This window comes from Rattus rattus, chromosome X, assembly GCF_011064425.1.
Source record: "Rattus rattus isolate New Zealand chromosome X, Rrattus_CSIRO_v1, whole genome shotgun sequence".
NCBI classification, from domain to species: domain Eukaryota; kingdom Metazoa; phylum Chordata; class Mammalia; order Rodentia; family Muridae; genus Rattus; species Rattus rattus.
This window is the reverse complement of record NC_046172.1, coordinates 6171113-6184560: the sequence shown is the minus strand read 5'-3', so window position 1 is coordinate 6184560 and position 13448 is coordinate 6171113.

The window sequence follows — 13448 nt, the reverse complement described above, 5'->3', positions numbered from 1 at the left end:
GGCAGGCTGGGCTACTAAGACCTCATCTTACAAAATTAAAATAAAACAAAATAAAAACAGAAACAAAACAAAAAAAAACAAGAGGAAAAGAATTAGCTATCTCTATCTGGAAAAAAAGTTTGAGAACGAGGTCCCCAATGAAAGAGTTAGAAAAAGGACAGAAGGAGCTGAAGGGGTTTGCAACCCAATAAGAACAACAATATCAACCAACTAGACCCCCAGAGTTTCCAGTGACTAAACCACCAACCAAAGAGTACACATGGAGAGACCCATGGCTCCAGCAGCATATGTAGCAGAGGATGGCCTTGTTGGGCATTAATGGGAGGAAAGGTCCTTGGTCCTGTGAAGTCTTGATGCCCCAGTGTAGGGGAATGCCAGGGTGAGGAGGCAGGAGGGAATGGGGGAGCTCCCTTATAGGAGCAGGGGTAGTGAGGATAGGATAGGGGGTTTTAGGAGGGGAAACCGGGAAAGGGAATAACGTTTGAAATGTAAATAAAGAAATATCCAATAAAAGAGAGGAAAAAAATCTAAAATCTAATCATCTGTACATTTGTATGCATACAACACACACACACACACACACACACACACACACACACACACACAGATACACATAATTTCTCTTTTGTTCTTTGCAGAAATGTTGCCGCGTGCATTAAGGTTATAAACCATTCTAGTATATATATAGAAAAACAATGAACACTTAACACATCACAGGCAGTTCTGTTATGTGTCATCTATCTTATCTACATTAGGACTCTTGCATTCTCAAAAGGTAGTGAAACTTTAGCATTTGTACTTTTGGGGTAACAAAGCTGTACAAATAATGTGACCCTGGTGCTGGCGGTAGCTGCTGCCTAGTGATTTCTACATAATACTGATGCATCTTCCTTGAATGACTACACTCACCTTGCTCAGTGTTCTGAAGGAGATGCTAAAGAGATATCCTGGGGGCCATTTGTATTTTTAATCTCAGTAGAGTTCTGACACCCCATCTCTAGCATTAGGAGCTTCTTTTGTATGGGAATTTTCTTCCACATCATTCTATAAGGAGAGAGGTTAACTATTTGGTATTCCAGCATCCATTGCTGCCAGAGACATGCAAACAGAACCAATCCCAGGACTCTCCACGATCTTGAATTACAAGCTGGGTCTCAAGGGATAGGATGTAGAGACACCTGAAGAGGATGTTGGCAGCTGGCAGGACTGCTTTGAGGGGTGACACTGGTGTGCTTCTAGGGGTAGGTTTAATGTCCACCATGAGAATGTGACTAGCACTTATTGCTATTATCTTCATGGGACCAACCTTGCCATTTGATTACAGCTGGTTTTGTCTGGTTCACCTCTAACCTGTTCTTCAAAGACCCCAGACCGTCCCCATCCTCATTTTTCCTTTGACAGTCATTGATAAATCAGGTTCTGAAACTCACAAGAAACCTTATTGCTCTGAAAATCAGATATATTTAGTTAAAACAATCCCTTTAAATTAACCACCTGACCCTCATGGACTGGCTCTTATGGAAGTTTGCCCATGTGAGCTGAGATGGGAATGTTCTGACAGGACATCATGTAGCCATTTGCCAGGCATACAGAATTAGGCCCTACAGACAGAAGCATGCACATCAGATGTGTTGATTCCAGATCATTGAAGGAGTAGACAAATAAGTGTTACAGTGACACGTAGTTTTTTAAAAAATTATCTTTCATGTGTGGGTGCTTTGCCTGCATGTATGTCTATGCCTGGTGCCCAAAGAGGTCAGAAGGGAATGTCAGATCCCCTGGAATTGGAGTTACAAAACATTGTGAGCTACCATATGGGTATGGGGTGTTGAATTCAGTTTCTCTGGAGGAGCAACAAATACTTTTAAATGCTGAACTATATTTCTAGCCACATACCATGGACGTTTGTGCCATTTTTCTTGCAGAAAATGACTGCATGGTGATGTAGTTGGGGAAGGGGTAGCGGCAATGATCCATTGTCGAGAAATGAAAGTGATGATGGTTATGAAAATGATAATGGAGGGAGGAAATAGTGCGATAGGGGTGAGAGGGATGTGGAGAGACAGAACTGAGATGTAAAGCCAGAGGTTTGTGTTGGTGTCTGAGAACTTCTGCTATCACAGGCATAGCTGCAAGTGTTGTGTGGTAATTTGGTGAAAATATTGAGGTTTTCTATTAGGAATTCTGTTTACTATCCCATTTATTGTCAATTTATTTACCCCATAAACAGCCTTTAACTAGTTCACTCTCCTCATTTTGAAGGGAGATATCGCTACCCTCCTCACCATCTACCATTGTGTAGGTTACAGTAGAATGTATGAATTCAGCTATTTCCAATATGATGTCTTTAAAGACATTTCCACAAACCTCATTCTGCTGAGCAATAACTTCACAGTCTAGCAGGTCAAATATATAAAGTCCATCATCCTGTGTACCACAATTGTTTCCTGTCTTGTCCATATCATTCTTCTAATGAGCCACAAGCTGTGTCTTGCTTGTGTTACTATGGATGAGACAAGTTACATAGAAAGCATTGCAACTGAAAAAATTGGAGTCTCATTTTCAAAAAAAAAAGATTAATTTTTTTGTTTTAAGTGTATGAGTGTTTTGTCTGTATTTATGTCTGTGTACCACATGCCCGCAGTGCCCACAAAGGTTAGAAGAGACAGTTAGCCATCATGTGAGTAATGGGAACCAAACACAGGTCCTATAAAAAACTAGCAATTGCTCTTTACCTTCTAGCCCCAAAACTGGAGTCTTTCTTAAAGATTTAAATTATTACCTTGGTTTGCTTCCCTGAAACATTCCATGATTGACATCCATGTATCCATCATTACTCAAAAATCAGGATCTGGGGGTTGGGGATTTAGCTCAGTGGTAGAGCGCTTGCCTAACAAGGCCCTGGGTTCGGTCCCCAGCTCCAAAAAAGATACAGGATCTACAGGATCTATTGGGAGCACATTGTGACATGAAGGACATTCTATTTTAAAACAACTTATTATTATTTTATGTGTATGGATGTTTTGTCTACATGTACATATTTATGAACTATGTGTATGATAGAAGAGGGTGTTGTATTCCATGGGATTGTAGTTATAGATAACTATTAAATGCTATGTTGGTTCTAGGAGTTGAAATTAAGTCCTCCAGAAGAGCTGCCTGTGCTCAGAGGCTGAGAAATCTCTCCAGACCCTATGAAAGATATAGATTTAAGACAACTATCAAAATGAAGTTAATCAACAAGTCAAAAACCAAAAACAAATCTGAAACCAACCAACCAACCAACAAACCAACCAACCAACCGAACAAACAAACAAAAACAAAAAATATAAAATTTAAACCAAAGCCAGGTGTTGTGGAGAATTCCTTTAATCCCAGCACTTAGGAGGAAGAAGCAGGTGGATTTTGTGTGTCTGAGGTTAGCCAGGACCGAACAGTGACACTATCTCAAAGGAATAGATATGTTAAGTAGCGCTACATATTTTCAATTTTGTGGAATAGTTTGAATAGTATTGGTATGAGGTCTTCTATGAAGATCTGATACAATTCTGCACTGAACCCAACTGGACCTGGGCTCTTTTTGGTTGGGAGACTTTTAATGACTGCTTCTATTTCTTTAGGAGTTATGGGGTTGTTTAAATGGTTTATCTGTTCCTGATTTCACTTTGGTACCTGGTATCTGTCTAGGAAATTGTCCATTTCCTCCAGATTTTCAAGTTTTGTTGAATATAGGCTTTTGTAGTAGGATCTGATGATTTTTTAAATTTCCTCTGATTCTGTTGTTATGTCTCCCTTTTCATTTCTGATTTTGTTAATTTGGACAGACTCTCTGTGTCCTCTGGTTAGTCTGGCCAAGGGTTTATCTTATCTTGTTGATTTTCTAAAAGAACCAGTTTTTGATTCTGTTGATTCTTTTTATAGTCCTTTTTGTTTCTATTTGGTTGATTTCAGCTCTGAGTTTGATTATTTCCTGCCTTCTATTCCTCCTGGGTGTATTTACTTCTTTTTGTTCTAGAGCTTTTAGGTGTGCTGTCAGGCTGCTGATATATGCTCTCTCCTGTTTCTTCAGGCACTCAGAGCTATGAGTTTTCCTCTTAGCACAGCTTTCATTGTATCCCATATGTTTGGGTATGTTGTACTTTCATTTTCATTAAATTCTAAAAATTCTTTAATTTCTTTCTTTATTTCTTCCTTGACCAGGTTATCATTGAGTAGAGCATTGTTCAATTTCCACGTATATGTGGGCATTCTTCCCTTATTGTTATTGAAGACCAGTTTTAGGCCGTGGTGGTCTGATAGCACGCATGGGATTATTTCTATCTTTCTGTACCTGTTGAGGCCCATTTTTTGACCAATTATATGGTCAATTTTGGAGAAAGTACCATGAGGAGCTGAGAAGAAGGTATATCCTTTTGCTTTAGGACAGAATGTTCTATAAATATGTGTTCAGTCCATTTGGCTCATGACTTCTCTTAGTCTGTCTACGTCTCTGTTTAATTTCTGTTTCCATGATCTGTCCATTGATGAGAGTGGGGTGTTGAAATCTCCTACTATTATTGTGTGAGGTGCAATGTGTGTTTTGAGCTTTAGTAAGGTTTCTTTTACGTATGTAGGTGCCCTTGTATTTGGGGCATAGATATTTAGGATTGAGAGTGCATCTTGGTGGATATTTCCTTTGATGAATATGAAGTGTCCTTCCTTATCTTCTATGAAGCCACAATTACTCTTATACCTAAACCACACAAAGACCCAACAAAGAAAGAGAACTTCAGACCAATTTCCCTTATGACTATCGATGAAAAAATACTCAATAAAATTCTTGCAAAACGAGTCCAAGAGCACATCAAAACAATCATCCATCATGATCACATAGCCTTCATCCCAGGGATGCAGGGATGGTTTAATATACGGAAAACCATCAACGTAATCCACTATATAAACAAACTGAAAGACAAAAACCACATGATCATTTCATTAGATGCTGAGAAAGCATTTGACGAAATTAAACACCCCTTCATTATAAAAGTTCTGGAAAGAACAGGAATTCAAGGCCTATACCTAAACATAGTAAAAGCCATATACAGCAAACCAGTAGCTAACATTAAACTAAATGGAGCGAAAGTTGAAGCAATCCCACTAAAATCAGGGACTAGACAAGGCTGCCCACTCTCTACCTACTTATTCAATATAGTTCTCAATGTCCTAGCCAGAGCAATCAGACAACAAAAGGAGATCAAAAGGATACAGATTGGAAAAGAAGAAGTCAATATATCACTATTTCCAGATGATATGATAGTATATTTAAGTGACCCCAAAAGTTCCACCAGAGAGCTACTAAAGCTGATAAACAACTTCAGCAAAGTGGCTGGGTATAAAATTAACTCAAATAAATCAGTAGCCTTCCTCTACACAAAAGAGAAACAAGCCGAGAAAGAAATTAGGGAAACAACACCCTTCGTAATAGTCCCAAATAATATAAAATATATCGGTGTGACTTTAACCAAGAAAGTGAAAGATCTGTATGATATGAACTTCAAGCCTCTGAACAAAGAAATCGAAGATCTCAGAAGATGGAAAGATCTCCCATGCTCATGGATTGGCAGGATTAATATAGTAAAAATTGACATTTTACCAAAGGCAATCTACAGATACAATGCAGTCCCCATCAAAATTCCAATCCAATTCTTCAGAGAGTTAGACAGAACAATTTGCAAATTCATCTGGAATAACAGAAAACCCAAGATAGCTAAAACTATCTTCAACAAGAAAAGCACTTCTGGGGGAATCACTATTCCTGAACTCAAGCAGTATTACAGAGCAATAGTGATAAAAACTGTATAGTATGGGTATAGAGACAGGCAGATAGACAAGTGGAATAGAATTGAAGACCCAGAAATGAACCCACACACCTATGGGCACTTGATTTTTGACAAAGGAGCCAAAACCATCAATTGGAAAAAAGATAGCATTTTCAGCAAATGGTGCTGGTTCAACTGGAGGTCAACATGTAGAAGAATGCAGATTGATCCATTCTCTTCACCCTGTACAAAGCTTAAGTCTAAGTGGATCAAGGACCTCCACACCAAAGCAGATACACTCAAAATAATAGAAGAAATATTGGTGAAGAATCTCGAACACATGAGCACTGGAGAAAATTTCCTGAACAAAACACCAATGGCTTATGCTATAAGATCAAGAATTGACAAATGAGATCTCATAAAACTGCAAAACTTCTGTAAGGCAAAGGACAGTGTTGTTAGGACAAAACAGCAACCAACAGATTGGGAAAAGATTTTTACCAATCCTACATCTGAAAGAGAGCTCACATCCAAAATATAAAAATAACTCAAGAAGTTATACTGCAGGGAGACAAATAACCATATTAAAAAATGAGGTTCAGAGCTAAACAAAGAATTCACAGCTGAGGAATGCCGAATGGCTGAGAAAAACCTAAAGAAATGTTCAACATTTTAGTCATAAAGGAAATGCAAATCAAAACAACACTGAGATTTCACCTCACACCAGTGAGAATGGCTAAGATCAAAAACTCAGGTGACAGCAAATGCTGGTGAGGATGTGGAGAGAGAGGACACTCCTCCATTGTTGGTGGGATTGCAGACTGGTACAACCATTCACAAATCAGTCTGGAGGTTCCTCATTGACATTGTACTACCTGAGGATGCAGCTATACATCTCCTGTGCATATACCCAAAAGATGCTCCAACATATAACAAAGACACATGCTCCACTATGCTCATAGCAGCCTTATTTATAATAACTAAAACCTGGAAAGAACCCAGATGCCCTTCAACAGAGGAATGGATGAAGAAAATGTGGTACATCTACACAATGGAATACTACTCAGCTATCAAAAACAATGACTTTATGAAATTCATAGGCAAATGAATGGAACTGGAAAATATCATCCTGAGTGAGGTAACCCAATCACAGAAAAACACACATGGTATGTGCTCATTGATAAGTGGATATTAACCCAAATGCTTGAATTAACCTAGATTCACAGAACACATGAAACTCAAGAAAGAGACCAAAATGTGAATGCTTCACTCTTCTTTCAAAGGGGGAACAAGAATACCCTTGGGAGGAATAGGAGGCAAAGTTTAGAACAGAGGCAGAACACCCATTCAGAGCCTGCCCCACATGTGGCCCATACATATACACAGCCACCAAACCAGATAACATCGATGAAGCAAAGAAGTGCAGGCTGACAGGAATTGGATGTAGAGTTCTCCTGAGAGACTCAGCCAGAATACAGCAAATACATAGGCGAATGCCATTATTAAACCATTGAACTGAGAATGGGACCCTGTTAGAAGGAATCAGAGAAAGGAATGAATAGCTTGAAGGGTCTTGAGGACCCACATGACAACAATGCCAACCATCCAGAGCTTCCAGGGACTAAGCCACTACCCAAAGACTATACATGGACTGACCCTGGGCTCCAACTGCATAGGTAGCAATGAATAGCCTAGTAAGAGCACCAGTAGAAGGGGAAGCCCTTTGTCCTGCCAAGACTGAGCCCCCAGTGAACCTGATTGTTGGGCGGAGGGCGTTAATCGGGGGAGGATGGGGAGGGAAACACCCATATAGAAGGAGAGTGGGAGCGGTTAGAGGGATGTTGACCTGGAATCTGGGAAAGGGGATAACAGTTGTAATGTAACTAAGAAATACCCAATTTTATAAAGATGGAGAAAAAAAAAAGAACAGATATTTTACCCAAAGCAAGGTACACATTCAATGCAATCCCCATAAAAATTCTTACAAAATTGTTTTATAGATCTTGAAAGAGAAATTCTCAACTTCATATGGAAAAAATAATAGTAAACCCAGGATCGCAAAAACAGTTTTGAAGTTCAATAAAAGAAGTTTGGGAGAAATCACCATTCTTAACCAGAAGCTGTACTACAAAGCAATAGTGATCAACACTGCATGGTATGTGTACGGAAACAGACACGTTGATCAATGAAATCAAGTCAAAGGTGCAGAAATAAACCCACACACCTATGGATACTTTATTACTGTTAAAGAAGCCAAAACTGTACAATGGAAAAAGGAAAGCATCTTTAACAAATGATGCTGGTCTAACTGGATGTCCACATGTAGAATAATGAAAACAGATCCATATTCATCACCCTGCACAAAACTCATGTCAAAGTGGATCAAGGACCTCAACACAAAACTGGATCCACTAAATCTCATAGAATAGAAACTAGGAAATACCCTTGAACATATTGGTACAGGAGACAATTTCCTGAACAGAACACCAATGGCTCAGGCTCAAAGATCAATGGGACCTCATGAAACTGCAAAGCTTTTGTAAGGCAAAGGACACTGTCAAAAGGACAAAACAGTAGTCTACAGATTGGGAAAAGATCTTCATCAACCCTACGTCTGACAGAAGGCTAATATGTAAAATATATAAAGAACTCAAGAAGTTAAATAATAGCATCCCAAATAACCCAATTAAAAATAGGGTACAAAGCTAAACAAAGAATTATCAACAGAGGAATCTTGAATGCAGAGAAACGTATCATGACATGTTCAAAGTCCTTAGGCATTAGAGAAATGCAAATCAAAATAACACTGAGATTCCACCTTATACCAACCAGGATGTCTATAAGATAAAAATCTCAAGCAACAGCATACCATGATGAGCATATGGAGAAAGGGGGACACTCCTCCATTGCTCGTAGGATTGCAAGCTTGTACAACCAGCCTGTAAATCAATCTGGTGGTTTCTTAGAAAACTAGAAATAGATCTATCTGAAGACACAGCTATACCACTCCTGAGCATATATCCAAAAGATACTCCACCATACCCTAAGGACACATGGACTACTATGTTCATAGCAGCTTTATTCATAATAGCAAGAAGCCGGAAGCAATCCAGATTTCCCTCAACTGAAGAATGGATAAGGAAAATGTGGCACATCTCCATAATGGAATACTATTTAGCTATGAAAAACAAAGACATCATGAATTTTGCAGGCAAATGGATGGATCTTCAGAATGTCATCCTGAGTGAGGTAATCCAGTCCTAAAAGGACATGCACAATATGTATTCATTTATAAGTGGCTATTAGCCATCAAATACAGGATGTCCATTCTATACTCCACCGATGCAAGGTGTCTGGACAGGAAGAGGGGAACAAAAAAGGATGCTTGAGTCTCACTTGGAAGGGGAAATGGAATGGTCAAGGAAGGCAGATGGAGGTAGGGAACTGAGTGAAAGTGGGTTGGAGGGAAGGGGGGTTTCAGAGTTGGGGATGGGAAGGGGCCTGGGGGATGACCAGATGGCAATGAAGGATGAATGGAAATCTGTAACTGAAGTGGGATGTAGGGGGAATCTCCAGGAAGAGACCCGGGATAGGAGAGGCAGCCAAGAATCATTGGGGAGGGGTGCCCTTAGCTGTGACTCACAGCACTGAGGATATGGAACTTAGGGAGGCTGCCTCCTATAGCCAGGCACGAACCCTGGTAAAGTGATAGGGATACCACCCCACCCATAAAACTTTCACCCCAAAACTTATCCTATCTACTAGAAATACAGGGATTGGGGATGGAGCAGAGACTGAGGGAATAGCCAACCAATAACTGGCCCCACTTAAGACCCATCACATCCCTGTCACTATTGATGATACTCTATTATGCTTGCAAATAGGAGTCTGGCATGGATGTCCTCTGACAGGATTCACCCACTAACTGACTCAGAAGTTTGCAGACAGTCATAGCCAAAGAGTAGATGGAGCTTGGGGAGTCTTATAGAAGAATAGGAGGAAGGATTGTAGTCCCTAAGAGGATAGGAACTCCATAGGAAGGCCAAGAAAATCAACTAACCTGGAGTAGCCATTCAAATATCTAATGAAGTCAACCTTCAACCAAAAGTTATCCAAAAAGATAAGGAAGGACACTTCATATTCATGACAGGAAAAATCCACCAAGATGAACTCTCAATCCTGAATATCTATGTTGCAAATACAAGGGCACCTACATTCATAAAAGAAACTTTACTAAAGCTCAAAGCACACATTGCACCTCACACAATAATAGTGGGAGACTTTAATACCCCACTCAAAGCAATGGACAGATCTTGAAAACAGAAACTAAACAGAGACACAGAGAAATTAACAGAAGTTATGAACCAAATGGATTTAACAGATATCTATAGAACATTTCATCCTAACACAAAAGGATATACCTTCTTCTCAGCATCTCATGGGACCTTCTACAAAATTGAACATATAAACAGTCACAAAACAGGCCTCAACAGGTACAAGGAGATTGAAATAATCCCATGCATCCTATCAGATCACCATGGACTAAGGCTGGTCTTCAATACCAAAAAATAAAATAAAATACCAAATTACCAAAGCCCACATATAAATGGAAGTTGAACAACGTTCTACTCAATGATAACTTGGTTCAGGAAGAGATAAGAAAAAAAGAAATGAAAGACATTTTAGAATTTAATGAAAATGAAGGCAAAACATACCCAAACATATGGGACACAATGAAAGCAGTGCTAAGAGGAAAAAAAATCATAGCTCTGAGTGCCTCCAAAAAGAAATTGGAGAGAGCATACATTAGCAGCTTGACAGCACATCTAAAATCTCTAGAACAAAAAGAAGCAAATGCACCCAAGAAATATAGAGGGCAGGAAATAATCAAACTCAGGGTTGAAATCAACCATGTAGAAACAAAAGGACTATACAAAGAATCAACAAAACCAGGAGCTGGTTCTTTGAGAAAACCAACAAAATAGATAAACCCTTAGCTAGACTATCCAGAGTATAGAGTGTATCCAAATTAACAAAATCAGAAATGAAAAGGAGAAAATTAGAAAAAATCATCAGATCCTACTACAAAGCCTATACTCATCAAAACCTGAAAATCTGGATAAAATGGACAATTTTCTAGACAGATACTAGGTACCAAATTTAAATCAGGATCAGATAAACCATCCAAACAGTCCCGTAAGTCCTAAATAAATAGAAGCAGTTATTAAAAGTCTCTCAACCAAAAAATGCCCAGGACCAGATAGGTTTAGTGCAGAATTCTGTGAGACCTTCATAGAAGACCTCATACCAATACTGTCTAAAGTATTCCATAAAATAGAAACAGAAGGAACAATATCTATGAAGCTCCAGTTATGCTTATACCTAAACCATACAAAGAACTAGGAAATAAAGTGAACTTCAATTTCCCTTATGAATATCGACACAAAAATACTCAATAAAACTGAAAGCTAGTGACAATGTACTAGAATAAGGGGGCCATCTTCCAGCTCCTGTAAGCAGCAGAACTAGGCAGTTTCGGCCATGTGGTTCTGGCTTTAGAGTCCAGAATAGAAAGGACTATTGGACAATTGGTGCTGGTTAACTGCAGCTAAGCAATTAGAGATGATTAAGAAGAGACCAAGCATCACAGAGGTGAAATCTTCTGGGAAGTGTTTTCTGAGAACAGAAAGAAGCTGTGTTCAGAGATATCAAGCTCATGCTGCAGCTGGACTTGGTAATGTGTAAGATTCACTCTTGTGGTACTGGTTTTGAAGGCATGAAGGGGTCATGAAGAGCAGCTGAGTCTGGGCACTGTGAGGCCATGGAAGGTACAGCCTCAGTTGTAGTTGATGGCCTAAAACTAAAGGGATCATGGAAAGGTTTTGGGGCTTGGTACCATGAAGAGAGCCTATGAGAGGCTATGGGTGAGGCCTAGTTACAGGATAAGACCCCAGTGTTTTGGAGGTGCCAGTACCATGGGATGATCACCAAGAACAGCAGCAGCATGGAATGGATTAACCTAAGCTTAGAGTCCCATTGAGGGCAGAGCTGGAGCTGTGATGCTAGCCCCTTTGAGGAACCCAAACGATCATGTGTGGATTTCAAACATTGAAACAAGAAACTGTAACATTGAAATTGCTTTGGAGACCCCAATATTTTTGACATAGGATATCTTCTGAGGAATGCTGCTAACAGGAAGTGGAACCAGCCCAGGAGAAGAGGTGTTTTGCAGTCAACAAAGATCAAACAGGAGTTGGAGATCTGAAGACTGCTTTGACATCAGGCATGGATATGCAACGTTTGGAATTTGCCCAGCTGGTTTCCTGTCTTGATTCAGAGGATTACAGTTAAATGATTGGATGCATCTCAGAAGAGACTTTGAACTTTGTACTTTTAACATTGTTGATACTGCTATAGACTATGGGGTTTTTGGAAGTTGGACTAAATGTACATTTTAATTATGCTATAGATATACCTCCCCAATAGACTCATGTGTTGAAACAAGCATATGGGGGGAGAAGGAGTGGAATATCATAGTTTGAATATGCTTGGCCCAGGGAGTCGCTCCATTTAGATGTATGGCTCTGTTGGAGAAGGTGTGTCCCTGTGGGTGTGGGCTTTTAAGACCTCATTCTAGCTGCCTGAAAGTCAGTCTTCCACTAGCAGCCTTTAGATGAAGATGTAGGACTCTCAGCTCTGCCTGCACCATGTCTTCCTGGATGCTGCCACGCTTCCTGCCTTGATGATGCTGGACTAAACCTCAGAACTGTAAGCCAGCCCCACTTAAATGTTGTCCTTGTAAGAGTTACTTTGATCATTTTGTCTGTTCACAGCAGTAAAGCCCTGAGACAGCCTTCATCACAGGAATGCTTACATCCATTCACTAATTAAATGCAAGAACATCAATTCATTAAAAGGACATAAAGGGTTGGGTAGTAGCAGTGGTGCACACTTTTAATCCCAGAACTTGGAAGGCAGAGGCAGGTGGATTTCTGTGAGTTAGAGGCCAGCGTGGTCTACAAAGCAAGTTCCAGGACACCCAAAGTGAAACACTGTAGAAAAACCAAACCAAAACAAAAAACCAAAAAAAAAAAAAAAAAAAAAAAAAAAAAGAGAGAGCATAAAGGAACATATATGATTGAGACAGCTATACAAAACGTACCCATAAGATGCTTGCTTTATGATAGGGTTCCTAAGTCCTGGCTGTTCTGGTACTTGACCTGTAGACCAGGCTGGTTTTGAACTAGCAGAGATCTTCTGTCTCCTGGATGGCAGGATTAAAGGTGTATACCACTGTTCCTAGCCCATAAATGATTGTTTTCAAACATTTCACACAGTGTGGAACTCAATGCCCACAGGCATGCCCTGTAAATAGATTCTTTATAATATATCTAATCTTAACTCAGACTCCCAGTGTAGAGGCTGTAAGAGAAAATTAACTTTACTTTGACTTTTTATTCTCCCTTTCTTTGGCTAGATTGTGAATAAAAATCTGAGATTTGTGAGCATGGAACTACACAGGTGCTAGGAGAAATTTATTTCATATTCTGAATATGATCCATTGGTTTTCTTTAGAAACAAATGAGCTATGATGCACAGGTAAATTTTCTCTTTAAGAGTATGAGGAGTGGGGGCATAGAGTAGCAAATA